Source organism: Pelodiscus sinensis, chromosome 13 (assembly GCF_049634645.1).
Source record: "Pelodiscus sinensis isolate JC-2024 chromosome 13, ASM4963464v1, whole genome shotgun sequence".
Taxonomy (NCBI): Eukaryota; Metazoa; Chordata; order Testudines; family Trionychidae; genus Pelodiscus; species Pelodiscus sinensis.
This window is the reverse complement of record NC_134723.1, coordinates 24,444,738-24,470,848: the sequence shown is the minus strand read 5'-3', so window position 1 is coordinate 24,470,848 and position 26,111 is coordinate 24,444,738. Positions and strand designations below refer to the sequence as shown.

General features: G+C 44.4%; 1 long non-coding RNA gene across 2 annotated transcripts in view; it reads left to right on the top strand.

Annotated features, from left to right (window-relative positions):
- Positions 1 to 16,010, top strand: part of LOC142831289 (uncharacterized) — a 75,363-nt gene extending 59,353 nt beyond the window's left edge. Inside the window, exons 3-4 of one of the 2 annotated variants that reach the window (XR_012907004.1) lie at positions 11,280 to 11,347; positions 15,553 to 16,010. This is a non-coding gene — a long non-coding RNA (uncharacterized LOC142831289). The remainder of the gene's footprint in view (positions 1 to 11,279; positions 11,348 to 15,552) is intronic. The other variant, XR_012907005.1, reaches the window with a different exon arrangement.
- Positions 16,011 to 26,111: the final 10,101 nt, after the last annotated feature.

Here is a 26,111-nt window from a genome sequence, read left to right as displayed (position 1 = left end):
AACTTCTAGTTTAGATAAAGCCCCAGAGCTTGAAGGAAAAGGAATTGAAGTATCTGATATTTCAAAGGTTAAGAAAAGGCAATATTTTAATCCCCCCACACACACTTTCCATGCCTTCATGAATAAGAAAATGCAGTGAATGCCCAATATTTCAAAAATCATCCCTTCAAACAACTTTTCAGAACTCACCAAACTGGGCAAAGTAATTATGCAGGAATTATAGAGCTCAATTAAACAAAAGAGGTACCAGGACCCACCTTGCAGAATTGTTTTTCCTTCTGGGAGCTCCAACAGTTCTTTTCCTCTACACCAAGATTTTCAAGTGACTATTGAGGGCAAATGTCTCAGTTCTTAGATACTCAAAATGACACAGCTGCAAAGGCTCTAGTTTTCAGAAAGGATCCTTTGATAACCTCAATTGTATTCTCTCTCCCCCCCCCCCAAAATAGGACACTCACACTCACTGGCCATTGCTGAAAACCTTTGCCTAAATACCTGGGGAACCAAGTACTAGTAAAGGAAAGCACTAATGTTTAAGAACTTAGGTGGTAATAAAATTTAATGGCTCCTTCCAGTCTTTTACAGGAAACTATTTCCCTTTCCACAGTAAGCAGCATGAGAATCCCCAGATGCTAACAGGAATTTTGTTATTTAACTTCTGAGATATCCTATATCTTCATGTAGTAAAGCTGCTCAAAAATAGAAGAAGCTCTAGTTTTAGAAGGAAAAAGATTGCCAGAATTACCTAAGTGGTCAGTAACACACTTAGCTTTCTTGAAGATTAGGGACAGAATCAGCAACTCCATTTACCAGTTCTGTTCCAAGATATCCCCAGAGAACCTGTGCTGATGCACCATTTCAGGGCAGCTAGCTGAAACACATTCACTTAGAGGAGGGCCTGGCTGTTGTCAGTAGACTATAAGAAAGGAGAATTTTCTCCCTTTGCCCTTCATTTGTATTTGTTTGCTTAAGAGTTTTGAGGAGAACAGTCAAAATGGGAGAACTTTTGAAAGAATTAAATCTCCATTTTGAAATAGAATGATGTATTTAATCAGTTTGCTTGTCTGTGTTGCAAGGCATTGTGGGAGCTAGAGATTATAAAGCCTCTGCCCCTGGAGGACTGTGGTAGCATTATGAACTGGAGAGTAGGGGGGAAAAATGCTTACAAGCTGGGCTGCTGAAAACTAAGACAAGAAAGTCTTATGTTGCCTTGGTATGTGGCTTTGATTTTTAAATAACCATGTCAATGATAGTCTAGGGCAAATTAATACTAGTTGGGGGAAGAGATGAGGAACTTTCTAGGTCTTATCTATGATGCCTCAGATATCTTTATTTTTTAGCAACAGCAGGGCTCCATTTTATCACTAAAAGGCCTTTAGCTCCTGACTCTCTCCTTTGAACTGTCAAACACTCAGCCCTTTTCCAAAATACACTGACTCATGATGAAAAAATTGACACTCACCTTTGTATTGTTTGAAGAGTTAGTGACCAAGTGAGGCAGGGAAGTACTATTAAAAAGGTGTTAAAAGCAGGAGGAAAGGACAGTCCTTTTTTGGGGTGGTCCAAAAGGACCGCTATAAGGAAATTAAGCAAAGCACATTTAGACCTAGTATAAGGGAAATGTGGGTGAGGTGGGCTCAGGAGGCTGTGGAAAACTCAAAAGAAATGTTGGATTGTTCAGGACTAGACACAACATTTGAAAGCCTGTCATGACATAAGGAACACTTGTGTACCAGCTGAGTGGTGGAGTTGTGACCTACTAAGGTTGTTTCATTTCTAATATCTATTATATATACATTCACTGTTGCCCTCATAAAACTTCACATGTTGTCTATGAAGAGGGTGGTGAATCCTAAATTCTCAGACTCCTTTGGCTTTTAAGCCACAGTCCTACCATGTAAACTGCAGAAGCCCTTGCACTTCACCATCTTAACCACTAGATGTCTCTGTTACACCTGTTACTCATCACTTCTCTCAGCCCTGCTTTTTACATTGCAAGCAGGCCCCAGACAGTTTTGGTACGTGTTCCTTTTGTAGCAGCAGACATGCATACAGTCCTGTGATGACAGCCACCTTAGAAAATGCTGAGAGGATAGAAGGAGACTTGTAGAGTGGCCCAAAGCCCAAAATCTTTGATGTGATCTGCTGCCCCATCGTGGTTCAAGAGACTGTTTTCCAGTCCCAAATGTTCCCGAAATGTTATCTTTGAAGATCAAATGCAGTTTGCCTATGTTAAAGAGTCTCTTTCTGTAGTGCTTTGAATGTGTAAAGAAAGTCATATGTTTTCTTTGTGTTTTGTTTTGATTTAGAAATAACTCTGCCAATGATAGTCTATGGCAAATTAATACTAGCTGTAAAGTATGTAGCCATTGTCTATGCATCTCTCAGAGCTAACATATCTGAGCTACATTTATTGCATTTGGTGACTGTCTTTAGTACAGGATGATGTTGAGTTTCCCTGTCCTAACCGGAGTTCAGTGTGGAATTAATCTCAAAGGTGCAGTCCACCCGTGGTGGAAAGGAGATGTGTTGGGCTGCTAGCTGGTGGCAGTGTAGGAGGCAGACATAGGGCTTTTCCCTTAATCACAGTGGGGCAATCTGCAGTCCTTGAGCATGAGGGAGCAGGGCCTATAGCTGTCCTGGGAAAATGCATGAAGTCCATAAATTGGGGAAGTCTGACTTGTGGACCTTGATGACTGTCAAGTTTACAAGAAATTATTAACCTACTATAGCACATTCTAGGAAATGATTTCAAAATAACTAAATTTGACTTAACTCCTGATTTTACAAAATCAAAATTGCGTGTCCCAACCGGAAGCCTCAAAATTAGTCTGAGGCAGGCTCCATAAATGTGGATGTGCTCCCTCGACTTACAGCCCCAGAAAGCACTGGGAAATAATTATTCTGAATTACTCTGGGGAGTAGTTATTTCAAAAAGCAGCACCGGAGCATCTACACTACCACTATTTTGAAATAACTATATTGCAATTAGCGTTATTCCCCAGGAAAATCAGGAGTACAGATTTTGAAATAAGCAGCCCCTTATTTCAAAATAACAGGCTTGATAGTGTGAATGCTCCGCTTATACATTCAACTTAAGGGGGCGTGAGGTTATTTCAAAATAAAGCCCTAGTGTAGACCAGGGCCTTAATGCAGAAAGTCTCTCAGAAAATGATTGGTATAATACAGTTTTTTTCAAAATGATCCACGAAACCACTTTGAGAAACCTGCTAACTGGCCGCTCTGGTGTGTGTATTTACTGGCTCCATGGCCATGGAGCCTCACGGTTCCTGTTGGCTTCAGTTCACTGTTTGTAGCCAAGGGGAGTGGTGGGAAGCAGTGCTTCCTGCGGCATCCCTTGGCTGTAAATGACAAATTGCAGCCATTGGGATCTGCAAGGCCCTGTGGCCACGGAGCCAGTAAATAAACACACCAGAACAGCCAGTTAGCAGGTTTCTCAAAGTAGTTTCATGGACCACTTTGAGAAACGCTGGTATAATATCTCCTTTACCTATGCAGTTGCATAAGGATACATCTTTTGCCCCCAAGACTGCTGCTTTGCTGACTAATTATTATAGTACTATTTATATATGTGCATCTTCTCTAATAATCTCACAGCAATGTAAGTATACAAATGAACTAAGCTCTATGACAGCCCTATGAGGTAGATTTTATAATACTTATGGCAAACGTAGGATCAGAACTCAAAACTCCTGACTCTTAGGCTGTGTCTAGACTACACCACTCTGTCGACAGAGAGATGTAGGTTAGGCATGTTGAAATTGCTAATGAAGCAGGGATTTAAATATCCCGTGCTTCATTAGCATAAACATGGCCACTGCTTTTTTCTGAAACGGAGCTTTTAAAAAAAAAAACCCATCTGTCTAGATGTGGAGCTGTCGAAAATAAGCCCTTTGTCGACAGATCCTGTAAACCTCATTTTTTGAGGAATATAGGATCTGTCAAAAAAGGGTTTATTTTGGAAAAAAGCTCCATTTTGGAAAAAAGTGGTGGCCATGTTTATGCTAATGAGGCGTGGGATATTTAAATCCCTGCTTCTTTAGCAATTTCGATGTGCTTGATCTACATCTCTCTGTCGACAGAGAGGTGTAGTCTAGATGTACCCTTAGTTCCTTGTTTTAATCATGCATAACTAGTAGATAACAACATGTAACATGATTCTCTCTAGAATCCTTCTAAATGAAAAACACTCTGCAATATATTATTAATTTATAGTAGTACCATAGGTATATCTATGAAGGTGTCATTATTACGCTGCCAATGGAACAAACGTGGTCCCACAGCTAACACATAGATTATAGATCTATGTCTGTTTCGTTAATGACCTATTAAGCTATAGAATTACATACACTTCAATGACAATACCTTAGATAGATAGTTGCATTCATTTGCATGGTAACACATTAGCTATAGAATTTGTTCAGTGGCAGTGGGCTAACGAAAATGTAAGTCAGTATGGCTTTTTATGGTAGCTTTTTTTATCCTATGAAATATGTATAGAATCACAGAATCATAGAACTGGAAAGGACTTCAAAAAGTCATCAAGTCTAGTCCCCCTGCCTTCACAGCAGGACCAAGCACTGTCTAGATCATCCCTAACAGGTGTCCGTCTAACCTGCTCTTAAATATCTCCAGTGATGGAGGTTTCGTAACCTCCCTAGGCAATTTATTCCAGTGTTTAACCACCCTGACAGTTAGGAAGCTTTTCCTAATGTCCAACCTAAACTTCCCTTGCTGCAGTTTAAGCTCTTTGCTCCTTGTCCTATCCTCAGAGGCCAAGGTAAACAATTTTTCTCCCTTCTCTTTGTAGCACCCTTTTAGATGCTTGTAACTGTATCTAAACATTAAACATTACATATAAATAAAAGAAAATTTAGAGAAATAGCAACAAAAGTCAGCAACATTAATATTAACATAAATAGCCTGAATAGATCTTGACCTTACTTTAACCCCACTGTGCATTTCAGTGACTAGAAATATATTTTCTTAACTCTGCCATTTCTTACTTTCATGTATTTTTATTAGAGCACTGCTGTTTAAATAAGAGGATGTGTGCCTGTGTTTTTATATTCACATGCATATCCAACTAGTAAAATAATTTGTGAATAAGATTTGCTGGGCATAAGATAAGAGCTCTGTTATTATTTCTCTGCTGCAGTAACATGATAGCATAATTCAAAGAGAGGCAAATTCATTTTATTCCATATGCCTATGTGCCATTCACCTTGGAGCAAATAATATAGAAAACTTTGGTGGTATAAAAATAGCACAGGGCTAAGGAATAGGGAGCTGGAATTTAAAGTTAGGACACTGTAATTTGATCATGTTCTTTTTTTTTTACCCAGTCTTGTTCTGTAAATTGCACTCCAAGTAAGATCAGAATAGTTGAAATGGCTTGTCAGTGAAGTCACTGCCAGAATGGCCACTCCATGGAATTTGTTTCTAATGAGATTATGAAGTCTGTGTTTACTCTGTGGACTCTGAATCACTGATGTAAACTAACACATTGTTATTTTGCTGCCAAGATTACATCAGTTCATTTTCTTTTCTGAGAGTTTAAATCCCATGCAGCAGAGGGCCCCAGGAATGTACAGCCATGGTGTATGGTACGGGATGTTTATAGCTGCAAGAGGCTGTCTCTTGAGTAGGGTCTTCGTTTTGTCCTGAGGAAAATGACTTTTACCAAATTGCCAACCAAGTGAGTGCTTCATAGTAATCAGAGACTGGCTCTAACCAAAAACTTGGACTTTGGAATTGAATTTGGAATAACTGCAAACTTAGCAGGCTAGGTCAATATCTGATGATTAAAATAGTAAATATGTTGCTGTTCTTATTCCACAGAAATCTCATAGAGGACCATACTGGCTTTGCTGTGCCAGTGCCATCAGATGCTGCATGACCCAAATATCAATAAAAAACCTACCTGTGGTTTAATACATTTAACTCTTAAATAAAGTTCACAGCTTTTACTTGCAGTAATAATTTCATCCACCACTAAAGTGGAGGCATCAATAGATTAAAAGGGCTGTGTATTATTATTACGGGGAAGAATGCAGCAGCTTTTGAAAACTGCACAATGACACTAGGAAGCAATTTAGACTCAGAAGTGAAGAAAGATGCTGTCTCCAGTTAAAACCCCTGGGGAAATTTGAAGAAGGAAAATATAATTACTGAAGCAGGAATTTGGCCAGGACACTGAGGGTATCTTCACTACAGAGATCGCTTCCAAAGAAAGCTTCTTCAGAAAGAAGCCTGAGTTTAACATCCCTATTCTTCTAAAAATGGTCACGTGATTTTAAATGACAGTTGATCACAGCTGGTTTTATGTCTTATCCAAAAAATGGCACAACACAATGCTCCTTAACACTATCCTGTGCTTTAGCATGCAAGAACATAAGAATTTCCATACTGGATCAGACCAATGGTCCACCACTCCAGTACTCTGTCTCTGACAGCAGCTGGAGGAAGTTTCTTCAGAAAAGCATGCAAGAAACCTCATGATGAACCAGTATATGGTCAACTACTCATAAAATAAATTGTTTAATTAATCCCATGCAGTTAGTGACTGGTTTATGGCCTGAAGTGAGAGGCCATTTTAATTTTCCCTTTAATTCTTACTGACATAACAGTAGATATTCTTATTATCCATACAAATGTCCTTTTTTATTCTGCTAATGTTTGGGCCTCAAAAATATGATGAGACATTGAGTTCTTCAGGTTATTTATACATGGTCTGAAAACCTATTTCCTTTTAGCAGAGTTAAATTTGTTGTATGCCAGTTTGTACGCATCAGATGGCAAGACAAAATACGAGACACTGAGGTTCTCTCTCGAGCAAGTTTACCATCAGTCTACACTCTGCTGATGAGTGCACAGACTAGATGGGCAGGTCATGTCATTCGTATGCCGGACGAACGTATACCTAAGCAGCTCCTTTTTGGGGAACTCTCTACTGGTAAACTCTCGTGTGATGGACAGAGGAAATGTTACAAAGACACACTCAAGGCCTCCCTGAAGTCATTTGGAATTGATACAACCACCTGGGAATCACTGGCACACAACCGCCCTGCCTGGCGCAGTCTCATCCACAAGGGATGCCAAGCTCTCGAAACAAGGCGCATCTCTGAAGCACAACACAAGTGCGTGCTGCGCAAGTCCAAAGCTACCAGCGCAACAATTGCAATGCCTACACATGTCTACCCGACATGTTCCAGGACATTTGGTGCCCGAATTGGGCTGATAAGTCATCTTCGGACACACTGTATCCAATCTCAAAGCACTTAGTGGTGTTGAGGTCTTCATCGACCATGATGGACGAACAACAACAAAAAAAACAACAATGCCAGTTTGAATACTTTTTGAGAAAATTGAATAGAAGGACCCATTTTGTCACTACTCATTCCTTTATGTTCCACTTCCATTTACCCATCTTATCCATCTCCTTTCTTAGCTACTTAATCCTTCCCTAATCTTTTTAACAAAGAGCAAACAGTACTTCCTACTGAATCAATCATACTACATATTGTAGGTTGGTGTTTTCCTTGAAAGGTTGGCTTTCAAAAATATATACAATATATATCCATAATCCAAAGAATTAAAGAGCAATGTTAGTATCTGTACAACATATCAATATTGTTATTGTCTGGGTCACGGCAGAATTATTTTGTCTTCCATTGAGGCTACGTCTAGACTGCAGGCTTCTTTTGGAAGAAGCTTTTCCAGAAGAGATCTTCCAAAAAAAGTCTTCCAAAAGAGAGTGTCCACACTGACAAAGTGCATCAAAAAAGCGATCTGTTTTTTTGAAAGATAGCATCCACACTGATTGGACGCTATCTCGCATATAAGGCCACCTGCAACCAGTTCAGCCAGGGCTTTAGGTCACCAGTTGCTTCCAAGTGCTGGTGCCGGAGCCTTGCACAGAGAGACACATGCTTAAAGGGACCCACCTGGACAGCCGTTTCTCTGCTTCTGCTGTGTGCTTGCATACCTCTTTGAGGGACAGCAAAGCTCTTGCAGTGCTTGCTTTGGTTGCCCAGCTTTTTTGGATGCCACAGCTTTTGTTTTTGTGCCATGGAGCTGGAGTTGTAGTGTAGACATAGTCACGGCTGGGATATGCTTTAACCAGGATTGAGTTGGTCCACTAGGTATTAATTTGTATCCTTGGAGGAGTTTTCATAGTCAGTGCAGCATGAATACAAATTTTGCCTACTAGGAATTCACTCTTTAGGCCAGTTTATTCTTAACTGGATAAATATTATCTCACAGGAGCTAAAATTGATGAAGTCTTAGTAGAGAATCAAATTTATATTAAAACAGCCACAAATGATTTCTCTTACTTAATGTTTTGTTTCAGAGGGGTAGCTGTGTCAGTCTGTAACTGAAAAAACGAAAAAAACAGCTAATAGTTCTGTAGCACCTAAGAGACCAACAAAACATGTAGATGGTATCAGGAGCTTTTGGTGGGTTATACCCACGAAAGCTCATGATACCATCTATATTTTTTGTTAGTCTCTAAGGTGCTGCAGGACTATTTTTTGCTTTTTACGTTTTTAAAATATTTTATTTACGCCAGGCCTGGTTACAGGGGCACAGCAAAACAAGGCCTTGGGAGTGAAGTTGTTAAGTAATAACTCAAGAAGAAATCAGCGTCTCATTACAAGTAGCATATCAGGCCAATGAGTGCTAGTGTAACTCCAGGGATTTTAGCAGTTAATATCAGGGCTAAATTTGGCAAATTATGTTGTAAGGCAGAGTTTAACCACAGGAAAGCCACATGAAATGACTATGCTGAAAATTAGAGGAAAGACAGAACATGGAAACATAGAAATGTGCAGCTAGATGGGACCTTGAGATCAATGCTCCCGCTAATTTTTTCCATCCATGAACAGAATAAATTTTGTTATGTGCACCAAGGCACCTGCCAATGTGCACCACTTGTAGAAGCAGATGCTGCTGGCTGAAGGACTGTGGGCACTCTGCTGATCACCTGGGAGACATTTGAATCTCTCCAGGATGGATGCCCCAGTGCTCAGCTTACAGGGAACACTCCTTGACATGTTATCTAGTCCAGTCCCCTAAGCTAAGACAGGCCCAACTATACCCTACACCAGTGGTCTCCAACCTTTTTAAGCACGAGATCACTTTTTGAATTTAAGTGCAAGCCAAGATCTACCTCATATATGAATACCCTTGTCCCACTTCCTTCCTACCACTTCTCCAAGGCCCCACCCCTGCTCACTCCATCCTCCCTCTCTTGCCCATCCTCACTCACTTTCATCAGGCTGGGGCAGAGGGTTGGGGGTGCAGGCTCTGGTCTTGGATTTAGGGATTTGGAGTGTGCGAGGGGCTCTGAGCTGCTCTTGGGACAGGCAGTTGGATGTTAAGAGGGGGTTCTAAGTGCAGGCTCTGGCAGGATGTTTGGATGCATGGGTGCTCAGAGCTAGGATAAGGGCTTGGGGTGCATGAGGGGGATCATGACTGGGGTAGGAGTTTGGGATGTGGGCTCCATCTGGGCACTGCTGGTCAGGGGCAGATGACTGTTTTGCGGGGCCCAGGGCAGCATAATCTTGCGGGGCCCCCCTTTGCCACGGCGCATGCTTTTTGAAGCGCGGGGCTTTTTGAAGCACAGGGCCCAGGGCGGCCGCCCCGCTCACCCTGCCGTATATCTGCCCCTGCTGCTGGAGGCTCCTGGGCGGTGGTGCAGTGGGGCTAAGGCAGGCTCACCCCTGCCCTGGCCCTGAACCACTCCCAAAAGCAGCCAGCAAACACCATCCCTGGTCCTGTTGTGCCTCCTCTCTGCTCTGTAGAGAAAGGATACAGAATGGGAGAGGGGGCACCCTGACATCATCACCCCTCTTTTCCCTCCCCTGCCCTGCACAGAGAGCAGGAGACTCCCAGGGGGAGGGGCAGGAGATGCACAGCAGTGGGGGTAAGGGGCAGCTGAAGTGTAGGCACTTGATAGCCTTTTGGCCAAACCAGTCAGGATCACTTGTCAGAGGCTCCAAGATCTACCAGTAGAGCCCGATCTACTGGTTGGTGACCACTGCCCTACACCATCCCTAACATGTGTTTATCTAACCTATCTTTAAAAATCTACAATCCACACCCTTCCTTGGAAGCCTATTCCAGTCCTTAACTATACTTGCAGTTAAAATGGTTTTCTAATGTTTAGGAAAGAGATTAAAGAATCTCTTCTTGCCCTTCTTTCTTTGGACATGAAGAACAATTGATCACAGTTCTTTTTATAAGAGGCTTTAACATGTTTGAAGACTGTTATCAGATGCCCCTTCAGTCTTCTTTTCTAAGACAGGCCCAGTTTTTTTTAACCTTTCCTCATAGGTCAGGTTTTCTAAACCTTTTATCATTTTTGTTCCTCTCCATGTTCTGTAGGTCAAAGGCAGTTTATGTATGAGTATAAAACAAATTAGTGCTATGACCTCTTAGAATGCCTGTAAATAGGTGTCCCATCATTGGCCCATTGCAGTGCTCCGCACTGGACTGGCTGTCAGGAGAATTGGGTTCAATGTATGATTCCTCCTTTGCCTGAATGACAATGCAGAAGAAGCAGTGTGTTTAACTTCCATGGAAAATAAGCACTCTGTTTCTTAGTAGTGATCACTTCCTCTGATCAAGGCACTTTGATGGACTCTGAATTCTGTTTCATGCTCCTTTGCCATACGGAGTGGAATCTACATTCCATAGACATCTTGGATGGAGAAGGGGTTGAAGTTGGGAGGACAAGGATACATGGAATTCTATCAGGATGAAATTTTTCAGAAAAAAAACCTCATCAGATTACATCAACTCCATCTTCTGTTACTACAGACACAACTCTTCTAGTTGTTATGAAGTGGGTGGCTGAAGATGGAGTAGTTACAGGGAGCAAGTGGCCCAATGTGTAATGTTTCTGGAAGTTCTGTTGCTTCCAGAGGTTCTTGTTTGAGTCAATATCATATATATAAAGTCAACAAATATTCTTAAGAAAAAAAAGCATTATTTATCTCCACTCCCTCTGCTCATGTTTAATCCCTGTTTTTCTGATCTGCCTAGTGTTATATAGGATTGTGTCATTGTGTACTATTTTTTGTTTACAAAAGCTTTGGTACATCTGACTGGTCTTTAGAACCCCATAGGACCAATTCATCTATTTTCTATTCCCATCTAAACGTACACATTACTATGTTAAAATATATGATGAAAGCCAGGACACTGAATTAAGTCTAAGTTCCTAAATTCTTTGTGTTTGTGTGATTTTTCAGGAAGAACTATTCAGCTCAGAAATAAGCCCAACCTGAGAAAACTTAATAAAAATAAGTGAGCACAGTGGGTGAGTTAAAGACTGAGGGCCATATTGTCTTGTTATTTACACCAGTTATTAATTTCCTCAGGTAACATTGATTTAAGGAACTTCAGGGTGTAGCCAAGTTAGTCTGTACAGGAAAAAAACAACAAATGATCTGGTAGCACTTTATAGACTAACAAAACATGTAGATGGTATCATGAGCTTTCATGGGCACAGCCTACTTCCTCAGTCATCTGAAGAAGCGGGCTGTGCCCACGAAAGCTCATGATACCATCTACATGTTTTGTTAGTCTATAAAGTGCTACTAGACCATTCGTTATTGATTTAAGGAACTGGCTAAGCAAGTAAAAACATAGGGTCTGAGTCTCCTCTCATTTAAATGTTACTCCATTGAATTTAGATGGGTTAGTCCTGATCCACACTGCTGTAAGTCTGAAAGGAATTGTGTCTTGACCTTTTACTTGTTTAAGCCAAATTCTTAACCCTGTTTTAACTGTACAAATTTCCTCTATTAAATGGTACTTTAAATTAGTTTTTAAAAGAAGAAGAAATAGACCAGGCATGTAGTCTTTGCAGGAGGGGAAATAAGAATTTATGAAAGCTAAAACATTTCTTTAAGGGTACGTCCAAACTACACCCCTCTGTTGGCAGAGGGATGTAAATTAGACACATCAAAAGTGCAAATGAAGCGGGGATTTAAATATCCCGCACTTCATTTGCATAATGACGGCTGCCACTTTTTTTCAAAACAGGGCTTTTAGAAAAAACCCAGCAGTTTAGATGGGTCATTTTCGATCGAAATACCTCATTTAGAAAGATCCTGTACGCCTCAAAAAATGAGTTTTTGCGCAAGGGGTTTTTGCGGAAAAAACCGTGATGTGGACATTTTCTTTTTGTGCAAAACCCCCTTTTCCTGCCAGATTGGTAAACCTCCTATTTTGGGGCATTAGGATCTGGTGGGAAAATGGGTTTTGTGCAAAAAGAAAACGTCCACACTACTTTTTTTTCTCCGCCAAAAAAAAAAGTGTGCATAAATTATGCAAATGAGGCATTGTTATATGCTATTAAGCACCTCATTTGCATACTCACTGCTGGCAAAACCGGCAGTGTAGACATAGCCTTACTCTGTAAGATATACTAACAGAGTTCCATGTGAAAAGCAGCCATCTTCCCATGTGGAATGGTAAATAATAATCCTTTTGCAAGTGCAGAGCACCTTTCAGCCAATGATCTCAAAGTGCTTTTCAAACACTACTGTACTGAATCACAAAACATGCCAGAGAGGCAAGGAAGTAATAATATCCCTTTTTTTCAAAAAAAAAATGGCAATTATATCTCTGTTTTTAATTATATCTCTGTATTTAAAGTGTGATAAACACAGTAATTAAAACTCATGTCAACTCTTTCACACTGACAAGAATTATTACCTTATTAAAGATTTTTATGTTCTTTATTTTTAGAATATATATGAGACTGAAAAAGGTTAAGGCCAAAAATGTGAAACTTGGGTACCTAAAGTAAGGCATTTAAATCCAAATTGAGGCACATAAATAGAGGGTCTTAACCAGAAGATCAGCCCAACTAAAGTTATATAAGTTCAGAGAATTTTTCATCCTTATGCGTTCCAAAGGACTTTGTACTTACTCTATATACATAGAAATTAAGGCAGGACAGTAGAGCTAACTCTTATAAGATAATAAGATCATAAGGATGGCCATACTTGGTCCAACAAATGGTCTAGCCCTGTATCTGGTCTCTAATGATACATCTACACAGCGGGGCTAAAGCTGAATTAACTATGCAACTGCGTAGCTTAAGTCAAAATAGCTTAACTTGGATTTTGGCGCTGTCTACACAGTAGGGAGTCGAAGGAAGAATACTCTTCTTGGCTTCCCTTATCCTCATGAAATGAGGGTTTCCAGAAGTTGGAGTAAGATGTCCTCCTGCTCGACATTATCTCAAAATAAAGGCTTGTAGTGTAGATGCGCGCTATGTTATTTTGGAATAATCGCAGTTGAATTTAATACATTATAGACATGATTAACAAGTATTCCAGCTATATTCACCGCTTGGACCAGATTCTGTGCTTTACGTAGGATCACTTATAAAGAGTACCTTATGATCTTTGCTTACCATGACGTACTTAGTTTTTATAATTCATGCAAATGAGTTGGAATGGTAAAGAAGATTTTAAAAAATATCAGGGAATAGTGGAGATGTTTCTTGTATTACTCACTATTAGTGGAAAGAACACAACATTGCACATGTCTTTTGTTTAAATTGCTGGATTTTCCTTGTGAAAATGTGTCCCTTACATAATTCCTTCAAGTAGTTTTTGTTGTTTTTGTTATATAAATATATATATAAATACCATGAAAGTCATTGCTTCTATTGGGTGTTTTGCTGCATGAAAGCCAACCAGAGAAATAAACATTCATTTTCATTTGGGACTCCCTAGTTTTTATTCAAATTGATCTCATCTGTAACAACATTAGAATGGAAATATCATATAATTTACACTATGGAGTCTGGTCCAGCAGGGCTCAGGACATTCAGAACTGGAAGAAGGCCGGGATAATAAACAGGACGTAAATAACATGGCCGTTTCCCTAATTGTTCCTTGCTCACTGCAGGAGGTTTTGAATTCAACACATAAAGATGATGATGCTTAGATCATTTTTGATCATTATCAATTAATTGATAAAGTCATGGCTCAAACAGGTGCAGAAATTTCTGCAGGCAATGCTTCTAGAACATTGCCAAAGTTTACATGACATCTCAGCCAGGATAGCCAAATAGCTACTCCTCACTTTGCCTAATAGATTTGCCTCTGAATGAGGAGAATGCCCTCAATACCAGAGTGGAAAGTGATGGAAAACACTGCTTTTAGGGAAAGGTTCTTCCTAGGCTCTATGGCTGTGTCTACACTGCACCCCTTTTCTGGAAAAGGGATGCAGATGAGACAAGTCGGAATTGCAAATGAAGCAGGGGATTTAAATATCCCCTGCTTCATTTGTACAAACATGGCTGCTGCTTTTTTCCGGCTCGGGGCTTTGCCGGAGAAAAGCGCCAGTCTAGACGGGATCTTTCGGAAAATAAAGCCTTTTTCGAAAGATCCCTTATTCCTGATTTTAAAAGGAATAAAGTGCCTGTGCCAGTTGCAAGCCTGCCAGCACACAGCCAGCAGACTGTGCACTTGGCACAGGATGAGCCAGCAACCCACTGCCACCCATCCCTCCACTGCTCCCCATGACCAGGCTGGCAGCTCCCAGGAGCCTGCCAGGGGCCACAAAAGGCAGGCGCCTGCCTGGTCTAGTGTGGAGATCGTGGACCTCATTGAGGTTTGAGGGGAGGCCTCCAATGCCTACGATCTCCGCACTAGGTGCAGGAATGCGGCCGTCTACAGCTGCACAGCTGCCAGCCTGGCCACCAGAGGCCACATGCGCAGCCAGGAGTAGGTGTGAACTAAAATAAAAGAGCTGTGGCAGGCCTATGCCAGTGGCTCCCAACCAGGGGCTGATCCAGAGGCCTGCCCGCACTACAAGCCCCTGGACTACATCCTGGGGGAGCCAGACTGTCCGTGCCCCCCCGGTGGTCATTGACCCCGGGAAGAGGGCCATGCCCCTGACACAGGGGAAGAGGAGGAGGACGGCAGCCAGGAGCCGCAGGAGCCTGCAGGGAGCATGCCCTGCACCCAGGACCCCTGAGTCATACCAGAGAGCCCGTCAGCAGCCTTATCCGAGGCTGGGGAGGCCTCCACATGTGAGTGCCATCACGGTTCCCTTATGTAGGGTGGGAGGGGAGAGGGGGAGCCCAGGGACTGCGCGCGTGGGCCTTGCCGACCACGGAGCAGGCGGCAATCTGTGCATCTGTCGTGCCAGCTGGGACATGTGGCCCCAACTGGGTGCCATGCAGGGGCCCTGGCCTGTTCCCCACACACGTCTACATGTGAAGGTGCATAACAGGCTCCTGACCCCGGGGAGAGACACTACACGCTGCCCTCCCTTCAGATGCCCCCTCTACACAGAGGCAGGGCACATCTCCCCTTCCTCCCCACGCCACACTATAGGCAGCACAAGGGCTGGGGTGCAGTCCTGGGCCAGCTCCAACTCCTGGAGATAGCAGGATGTGATGGTGCAGAGACCTGCCGTCCTCACCTTGCAGAGGGGAGCTGGGTTTCACCCACTGTGTCCCAAAGAGAACTGACCACTTCTCTTGTTTCACCACAGCCACAGCACCTGCAAGTGCAGGGCGCACCACCCCACCTGGAACATCCACCTGCAACCAGGAGGAGTACCAGCGACAGCACCTGCGTTTACAGGGAAGGCAGGTCCACAGCCAGGAGCGCTGGGTGCAAGAAGACCTGCAGCTGCGGCGGGAGAGCTTGTGGGAGCTGCGGGAGCAGGGCCATGCCCTCTGTGAACACCTGCAGACCCTGATGCAACGATTGCTGCCTCCTGCTGCTCCAGCCCCTGTGGCCACCCCAGCTATCGCTCCTCCTTCCACCACTGCTCCCCCTATCGCTTCTTCCGCCCCCCCCCGTCCCTCATGCCCCACCCTTCATACCCACTCCCCACCGGGGACACCGAGACTCCCACACCTGCAGTGCTGCGAGACAGGAGGGCTGGCAAGACCCCTAACCCTGAGCTTCCCTTTGCCCTTCCTTCCCTGCCTCCCCCTTCCAGATCCCTCCTACCAGGTTTCTCCCACCCCAGTTATGTTAAATAAAGAGAGTTTTTTGTGGCAACACAGGTGTTTTTATTGTACATCAGAAAGGGGGGTTAGGGAGGGGAAAGGGGAAGGAGGTATGGGTGGAATGTAAGGCAGAAGGCCCCAGTGGGGCACGCCAGGGGGATTTCAGTCCTCGTCCACCTGGAAGCTCTCTCGCAGGTCTTCCCAGATGCAGACAGCCCCCCGAAGGGCCTCCTGGCTGGCAGCCGTGCAGGGCTGTGTGTACTGACCAGCCAGGCAGTTAGCTTCTGCCATCCAGAATGTCAGGAAAGCCTTCCCCTTCCTCTCACATAAATTGTGGAGCACACAGCACGCTGCCACCACGTGCAGAGAAGTCGAGGTGGATGAGAAGGCATCTAAATTGGGGCTTCAGTTGGCTGAAGGCCCCCTCGACCACAGTGCGGGCACTGCTGAGCCTGGCACTGAAGGCCTGCTGGGAGGGGTTCAGGTGTCCCATGTAGGGCTTCATGAGCCAGGGCTGTAGGGGGTAGGCCGCATCCACCTGGCATGTCCATGTCCCTGACCCTGATGTGGCGGTCGGGGAAGAAAGTCCCGGCGTGCAGCCTCTGGCACACAGAGGAATTGTGGTACACCCGCACGTCGTGTGCCTTGCTGGACCAGCCCACATTGATGGCCGCTAACTGGCCCCAGTGGTCAGACCCAGCCTGCAGGATCACAGAGAAGTACCCCTTGCAGTTGATGTACAGGGAGGCTTGGTGTTCAGTAAAAATAACTGATTAGCATAGATGGGGTCTACCTATTGGGGAAGAGGAAGAGCAGATAGACTGACTAACCTAGTGAGGAGGACTTTGAACTAGGTTTGACTCAGACAGATGACCAAAGCCCATAGATAAGTCAAAAACATGGAGAGCTGGGAGAAGGGCCAGAAATTGGGGAAGCATGTACTGTAATAGCAGGGATAAAGGAGCGATCAGACAGAACTGGGTCAGAGGGAATCAAATCAGTATCTTAGATGTCTCTTTAATAATGTAAGAAGTACAGGGAATAAACAGAAAGAACACACAATGCTATTAAATAAATATATCTATGACATAATTGGCATCACAGAGAGTTGGTGGGATAATACACATGACTGGAATATTGGTACAAAAGGGTACAGCTTGCTCAGGAAGGAAAGGCAGGGAAAAAAGGGAGGTGGCATTTCCTTATATATTAAAAATGTATTCACTTGGACTGAGATTGAGATGAAATAGGAGACAGATTTGTTGAAATTTCTGGATAAGTATAAAAAGTGTAAAAAAAAAAACCCCAAGGGTGATGTCATGGTAAAGGTCTGCTCCAAACCACTTAATCAGGAAGAAGTGGGTGAGGCTTTTTTACACAAATAATAAAATCATCCAAAGCACAGTACTTGGTGGTGATGGGAGACTTCAACTACCCAGACATCTGTTGGGAAACTAGCACAGCAGGGCGCAGATTATCCTACAAGTTCTTGGAATGTACTTAAGACAAATTTTTATTCCAGAAGTTGGAGAAAGCTACTAGGGGAGAGACTGTTCTAGGTTTGATTTTGACAAATTGGGAGGAACTGGTTAAGAATTTGAAAGTGGAAGTTGGCCTGGGTATAAGGGTTCATGAAATGCTAGAGTGCATGAGTCTCAAGAATGAGAAGAGGGACAACAAGAAAATCAAGACAATGGATTTCAAGAGGGCAGACTTTAGCAAACTCAGGGTATGTCTACACAGCAAAGTTATTTCAAAATAGCAGCTGTTATTTCGAAATAACTTTACCAGCGTCTACACAGCCAAACTGCAATTTCAAAATTAAATCAAAATAGTGGAGGGCTTATTTCGAAATTGGTAAACGTCATTCCACGAGGAATAGCACCAATTTCAAAAGTGCTATTTCAAAATAAACGTTGTGTAGATGCTTATTTTGAAACAGGGGGCCTCCAGCCCTTCCCAGGGTGCTCTGGTGGCCACTCTGGGCACAACCAAGAAAACTCCTCTCCCTCCCCCCTGCCTGGAGCCCTTAAAAGGGTAGACTCTGGCCATAGTGCCTCTGCCAGCCCAGAGCCAGCAGTCGCTGCACCTGACCCAGTGGCCCCAGCATGAACCAGCCAGCCAGTGCCAGCCAGCCCTCCACCGCTCCCCAGGAGCAGTCTGCCAGCTCCCAGGGGCTGGAAAAGGTGGGCACCTGCCTTGTCCAGTGCGGAGATCAGGGACCTAATTCAGGTTTGGGGGGGATGCCTCCAATGTCCATGCTCTCTGCACTAAACGGAGGAACGCAACCGTCTACAGGCAGATGGCTGCCAGCCTGGCCACCAAAGGCCACATGCGAACCCAGGAGCAGGTTCACATGAAAATAAAGGAGCTGTGGCAGGCGTATGCCAGGGCAACAGGGGGCAGCTCCCAACCAGGGGCAGACCCAGACCCCTGCCCCTATTTTGATGCCATGGACCGCATCCTGGGGGGGCAGGACGGTCCGTGCCCCCCAGGTGGTCATCAACCCTGGGGCAGAGCTTGCTGCCTCCTGCTGCTCCAGCCGCTGCTACCTCCCCAGCTACCACTCCTCCTCCCACTCCTTCTCCCCCTCCTACTTCTTCCTCCCCACCCTCCCTACACTCTCAGGGATGCTGAGGCCGCCACACCCACTGTGCTGGGAGACAATTGGGCCAGCAAGACCCCCAACCCTAAGCCCTGAGCTTCTCCTGCCCCTTCCTCCTTTTGCCTCTCACTGCCAGCTCCCTCCTTCCAGGCTTCCCCCTCCCCTCTCCCACCTTCTTTCCTCAGTCTCACCTCAGTTTCATTTCCCCCCCACCCCAGTTTTGTTCAATAAAGAGGCTTTGTTGTAATGAACACGTGTCTTTTATTATACAGCAGGAAGTGGGGTTAGGGAGGGGTAAGTGGAAGGACGTGAGGGAGGAATGAGGCACAAGTCCCCAGTGGGGCACACCAGGGAGACTGTTACTGCCTGCAGAACGTGCTGCCAGGCTCGCAGCAACACGTCCAGGAGAAGCACCAGAGTGTCCAGGGGTGGCTCTGGCTCCATGCTGCAGAGTGCTGTGGTGTCCTGAGTATGGGCAACCAGAGCACGAAGAGAAAAAATGCTTTTATGTCCCTCAGCGAGGTAGGCAAGCAAGCAGGGAAACCTTAGAACTGGCTACCTGGGGGCGGTCCCTTTAAGCACAGATCTCAGATACCTTGTGTGGCTGCTGCCTGAGGCTAACTACTGACCTGATGCCCTGCCAGAATCGGTTCTGGCCAGCCTTAAATGCAATTCAGAATCCTATCAGTGTGGACGCACTATTTCGAAATAGCAAAACGCTATTTTGAAATGCATTTTGTGTCTAGATGCATTATTTCAAAATAAGCTATTTCAAAATAGTTATTTTGAAATAAGATATTTTGAAATAATGCTGTAGTGTAGACAGGGAGTTGGTAAATAAGATCCCACATAGATATTGACGATTGTGGCACCAAGAACTGATCAATTCAAAACTTATGAACTATGCTGCAAGTAATCCTCCCACCATCCCATTCATGGATTCTTGATTTTCTTTTCTTCTTAGTAGCAATATAGAGAGACCAAGGACTTTAACTTACTTGTAAATCTCTTGCTTTAATATACAAATTGGAAATTCAGAAGAGTTTCAGCTTTAATTATTTCCCCTGCCCTTTCCACAACAGTGTCTCTGAAGCTTCAGAGGGATAGCTGAGTTAGTCTATAACAGGAAAAACTTAAAAAACAACAAATAGACTAGTAGCACCTTAAAGACTAACAAAACATGTAGATGGTACCATGAGCTTTCATGGGCACAACGGTGTCTTTAAGGTGCTACTAGTCTATTTATTGTTTTTTATGTCTCTGAAAACATTTATAAGAAGAAAGTTAGTGCTGTGGTCAATGCACAAAACACTCTTCTTTCTAGAAGAAGTGTAATATCCTGGAAATCAATCAGTTTCAGAACATTCCACATCAGAGTCTCAATCTTTGATTTTTAATTTTGAGGACACAGAGGGGATGGAAGAGACCCTCTGTAACTCTCTCTGTCTAAGAAGAGGCATAGCACAACTGGGCTTTAGAAGCACAATCTTATCAGCATTGTCCACCACCAATGTGCCTCTGAACAAGACTTGATTGGGGTGAGAACATGGTTGAGTCTCCATAGCTCAGTCAGTCCCTGGGTTGTCTATGGAGACTGTTCAGAAGGCTTCCAATTGAACAACTGTCACATGTCCACCTGTTAAACTTCTTTAAAGTATCTTTACTTGTGTGAAAGGTTCCTTGTTTAATAAAGGTTCAGTGCTAGGACAGCTTCCCACTCCCTTTAAACAGAAGCTCAAAGGAAAAACTATAAAAGTAGAGCTAGTTGGAAAATAGCCATTTCTGGAGGGAAGAACTCCAGAAATTTAAGTTGGTTTATTTTTAAAGTAGTTGAAATGGACTAAACTTTTCTCCAGAAATCTTTATAGATTTTTCTGTATTGTTTCTAAATGTCTATAGAAAATGTTACTGAAATGACAAGCTTTTTCTTCGCCAAAAAATCTGCTTTCCAGAAAATGAAAAATTTCAACAAACCATTGTGGTTTATTTGAGTGGGGATTTAAATAAAAAAGTAGCAGATTTTGTTTTTCAAAAAGCATAATTTTTGTGAAAAGTTAAAAATATTGACAGTTTTTTGGGGAAAAAGGCCACTTTCTGTTGAAAATATTTTATATGAAAAAATATCCCCTATGCTAACTGTAAGACTGGTTATTTAGGGGAACAGGATGCTTTTGGGGAAATCAGGATCCTGCCCCCAGGACTATAGGACTACAGTGAGCCCTCAGCAAAGGAAAAGACCTACTGCCAGGGTCGAGGGGCGGAAGCTGACCACATAGGCAGGGCCTACTAGCAGCCACTCATGGCTGCTCTCCAGCAGGCCCATCAGGGGGTTGTGTGCATCCAGGAGGCCCTGAGGGAGAGCTTCTCCCCAGGGGACCAGTGACACTCTCCCCTGGTCTGTCCCACTGGGGCTTCGGCTTGACCCTCCACTTCCCCCTCCCTTCCCCCACTCCTCCCCTTTCCCGATGAAAAAATAAAGACACTTTTTTTTTTGAAAAACTAAACACTCTGTATTGTACATAATTGTGGGGTCAAAGAAACTGCGGAGAGACTGGGCAAAGAACCTGGGAGAGGGGAGGAAAAAGGGTGGAAAAAGGGGGGTGTTGAAAACCTTGGAGGAGGGAGCTGGAATGGAGAGGAAGGGGGAGGAGAGGCTCAGGGCTGGGGCTGGGCGTGGCATTGGGCTCTATAGATCCCACTGCCATGGGTGCAGGGGCCTCAGCATCCAAGGGGGTATGGAGAGGGCGTGGAGGGAGAAGCAGAGGAGGAGGGGGAGTGGGAGGAGGAGTGACAGCAGGAGATGGAACAGATGCTGGAGCGGGACGAGGTGTCATGCTCTGCACAAGGGAGTGCACATCATTGCACAGGGAGCGGCCCTGCGCGAGCAGCTCCCGCCAGCTCTCACGACGTAGCTGCAGGTTCTCCAAGTGCTGCCTCTCGTCCATGGGAAGGGTGCACCTGTGGAAGCCTCGGTTCCGGGAGGATGTCCTGGGTGGCGTTGACCTCCCTGCTTTTGCAGCTAGTCTGGCTGTGGAGAACAAAGAGAGATGGTCAGTAATCCCAGGGGACAGTGCCTGAAGCCTTGCCCCCTTTGCGAGCTGAGAGCGACAGTTCTCATCTGTCGCAGGCGATGTGCTTGGAGCCAGGTCATGTGTGCTCTGGCCAGTGGGCCCATGTGTCTCTGGGAGTGGGGGCTGCCCCAAGACTGTGGACATGCCCATGTGTGGGACTGCTGAGTTAGTGGTGTGTGTGTGTGTGCTTGTGTCTCGATGTCCCCTGCCTCTTTGTTGAGGTGGCTTGTGGAGGGAGTGTGTCCCACCCCATGGTCAGGCAGATCTCTCCACACACCCTGTGCTCAGTAGCCCAGGGGTCCTCTGTGGCAGCTTCCAGGCACCACGTGCCCAGGAGTGGCACAGCACATGCTCTCGTGCACAGGTTGCTGCGTGATCCAAGGCCAGCAAGGGCCAAGTGTGGAGTACCCAGCTCCCCCCATCCGGCCATCCCCTCCACACCCTGTATGAAGGGAAAGTGATGGCACTCACATAATGTACCTTCACCGGCCTTGGATGATACTTGGAACACATCCAGAGGGAGGCTTTGGGGCTCCTGGGTCAGCTGTGTGCTGAGGCTGGCCTTGTCTGGGTCCTGGTCCTCCTCCTTGTTGCCATCGTCTCCCACCCCCAAAGGACAATGATGGCGTCTCAAGCCCGGAGACTATAACTAGGGAGGGGAAGTGCTGCCCCTTCCCCCCAGGATGTGGTCAAGCTCCTTGTAATAAGGGCAGCTGTGAAGATCTGCCCCAGGTCAGGAGTTGCCCTCCTTGGCCCTGGCATAAGCCTGGTGGAACTCTTTCACTTCCATCTGCACCTGTTCTTGAGTGAGGATGTGGCCTTTATTCCCTAGGCTGTCGGCCATCCGGCCATAAATGTCTGCAATCCTATGTCTGGTGCGGAGATCTTGGAGGTTGTTCTCATCCCTCTCAAGCTCAGCAAGGTCCAGGATCTCCACACCAAACCAGGAAGGTGCAGCCCCTGGCAGGCTCCTGGGAGCTGTCTGACTGCTCCCTGGGAACAGTGGAGGGCTGGGTGGCAGCATCAGTCTGGCTCATCGAGGCTTAAATTGAGTCAGGGGCAGCTGCATGGTGGGTTAGGGCTGTCAGGCCTGCTGTGAGCCACAAATCCTGTCTGCAGCTTTAAGGTCTCCAGAAGAGGTAGGGATAGAGTTTTCCTGTGTGTGGACAGAGCGGTCAGCAGCACACCCTAGTAAAGGGCTGAACACCCCATATTTCGAAATAGCCACTATTCCCTGTCAACACAGCCCCTATTCCGAAATATGTGCAGAGGGATTTTTGGACAGAATATAATTCCTTATTCCTCCATCCTACAGTGGACTCCATGAAGTCCTTTGAAGTCAATGGACTTTCATGCCAGGGTCTGCCCATATAGAGATAACTGTAGAACTGGGACCTGAAATTGGAATTGGTCAGGACCTAACTGGATAGCTTAGAATCATAGAACACTAGAACTGGATGGGACCTCGAGAGATCGAGTCCAATCCCCGGCTCTCATGCCAGGACCCAGTACTATCTGACCATCCCTGACAAATGTCTATCTAATCTGCTCTTAAATATCTCCACAGATGGAGATTCCACAACCTCCCTAAGTAACTTACTCCAGTGTTTAACCACCCTGATAGGGGGAGTTTTTCTTAATGTCAAACCTAAGCCTTCCTTTCTGCAGTTTAAGCCCATTGCTTCTTGTTCTATCCTCAGAGGCCAAGGTGAACAATTTTTCTCCCTTCTCTTTGTAACACCCTTTTAGATACTTGAAAACTGCTATAATGTCTCCTCTCAGTCTTCTCTTTTCTAAACTAAACAAGCCCAATTCTTTCAGTCTTCCCTCATAGCTCATGTTTTCTAAACCTTTAATCATTTTTGTTGCTCTTCTCTGGATGTTCTCCAATTTCTCCACATCCTTCTTGAAATGAGGTGCCCAGAACTGGACACAATACTCCAGTTGAGGCCTAATCAGCGCAGAGTAGAGGGGAAGAATGACTTCTCATGTCTTGCTCACAACACTCCTGATAATGCATCCCAGAATCATATTTGCTTTTTTTGCAACAGCATCACACTGTTGACTCATATTTAGCTTATGGTCCACTATGACCCCTAGATCCCTTTCTGCAGTACTCCTTCCTAGACAGTTACTTCTCATTCTGTATGTGTGAAATTGATTGTTCCTTCCTAAGTAGAGTTCTTTGCATTTGTTCTTATTAAACTTCACCCTATTTACCTCAGACCATTTCTCTAGTTTGTCCAGATCATTTTGAATTATGACCCTAGCCTCCAAAACAGTTGCAACTCTTCCCAGCTTTGCATAATCTGCAAACTTAAGAAGCATACTCTCTATGCCAATATCTAAATTATTGATGAAGATATTGAATAGAACCTGTCCCAAAACAGACCCTTGTGGAACTCCACTTGTTATGCCCTTCCAGCAGGATTGTGAACTGTTAATAACTACTCCCTGAGAACAGTTATCCAGTCAGTTATGCACCTACCTTATATAGCCCCATCTAAGTTGTATTTACCTTGTTTATTGATAAGACCATGCGAGACCGTATCAAATGCATTACTAAAGTCTAGGTATACCACATCCACCACTTCTCTCTTATCCACAAGACTCGTTATCCTATCAAAGAAAGCTATCAGATTGGTTTGACATGATCTGTTCTTTACAAATCCATGCTGGCTGTTACCTATTACCGTATTATCTTCCAGGTGTTTGCAGATGAATTCCTTAATTGCTTGCTCCATTATCTTTCCTGGCAGAGAAGTTAAACTGACTGGTCTGTAGTTTCCTGGCTTGTTCTTATTTCCCTTTTTATAGATGGTCTCTATATTTGCCCTTTTCCAGTCTTCTTGTTAATGATAGACTCAAAGAACTTGATCTACTTAGCTTGACAATGAGAAGCTTAAGGGATGATTTGATTACAATCTATAAGTATCTACATGGGCAACAAATATTTAATAATGAGCTCTTCAGTGTAACCGAGAGAGGTATAACACAATCCAGTGGCTGAAGATGAAGCTAGACAAATTCAGACTGGAAGTAAGGTATACGTTTTTGACATTAACCATTGGAAGTATTTACCAATGTCAGTGGTTCTCCATCACCAACAATTTTTAAATCAAGCGTAGATGTTTTTCTACAAGATTTTGGAGAAGTTCTATGGTCTGTGTTACACAGAAGATTTGGCTTCATGATCACAAAGGTCCCTTCTGGCTTTGTAAACTATGAATGTCACTCATGACTTTTGAAGAAGAATGGTTTTTGGAGGACAAGTTCTATGTCCTTCTTCCATCTAGGACCCAGGCAGTGCTAAGTTCATTGCAGTCATACTATTGTTCAGAAAAAGGTGCAGATCTTGGTGCAAATGTCATCCAGCATATAGTTTCCTGTTGTAGCTATGATGGGAGTATAGCTGGGAGGGTTGTTTGGGATTCAATAGAAAACTCATTTTGCTTGGCATTTTATGAGCTAATAACCTCAGCACATCTGTAGGAGCTATTTACTGCCAGAGGGAGATAAAATTATAATTTGTAGAGTTAATATATTTTTTTAAATGCTCTTTGTCCCCTCTGCTTTGCTCTCTTTTTTAATAGCATGCTAGGAATGATTTGGGTTCCCTTACTTTTTCCATGGTAGATTATGAACCTGCAGCAAATAAAATTGCAGGAAAATCTAATTTTATTGAAAAAGCTCAATTCAGTTTTTTAAATTCTTGGTGTAACTCAGTTGACAATGATGTGAGCTGCTTGTAAGGCTTGCTGCAGAATACATTTAATTTCTCATTCAAAGGACGTGCTGGATTTTAATCATGTCCAAGGGCAGGAGTCAATACTAAAATAACAGGCGGCTGCTGCTGCTCCTGTCACCTGCCCAAAGGTTTCCAGGCAGCCTGACATAAATACTAGAAACTTGACTGCAAACAAAGGCAGCATGCTTTAGACCCTTCCACGAAGGGAACTGGTGAAAAACAGAGAGGCCCGCTACACCCATCACTGCTAAATGTATAACAGCCTCCTCCAAGTTTATGAATAATGGGGGTGTTTCTCCATATGCTTGTGGACCCATTATGGAAGGAGGGCAGAAATGGATCTTGGGGAATTTCCTCACAATATGGAGTTTCTAAGTGGCATAGAACTGCAGTATCAGTTCTTTCCCACACCTGCCATCATGGAGGGTATGCTCTGGAGGGAGACAATGTGCATTAGGGATGTAAGAGAGTAGTTGAGTACTAGACAGCTTTATTTGCATTTCCCCTTCCCCCAAAGACCCGGGATGAACCAGCTGCTCCGGGGGTGGCTCAGCCCCCGCTCTGCTCTCTGTCTGTTCCACATGCTGGGCTGGCCCTGCTCCCCGGGGAGCCCCGCTCATGCCCAGCAGGCAGGGAAGGGGCCGGGGCTGCCTGGCGCTGGGCCAGCAG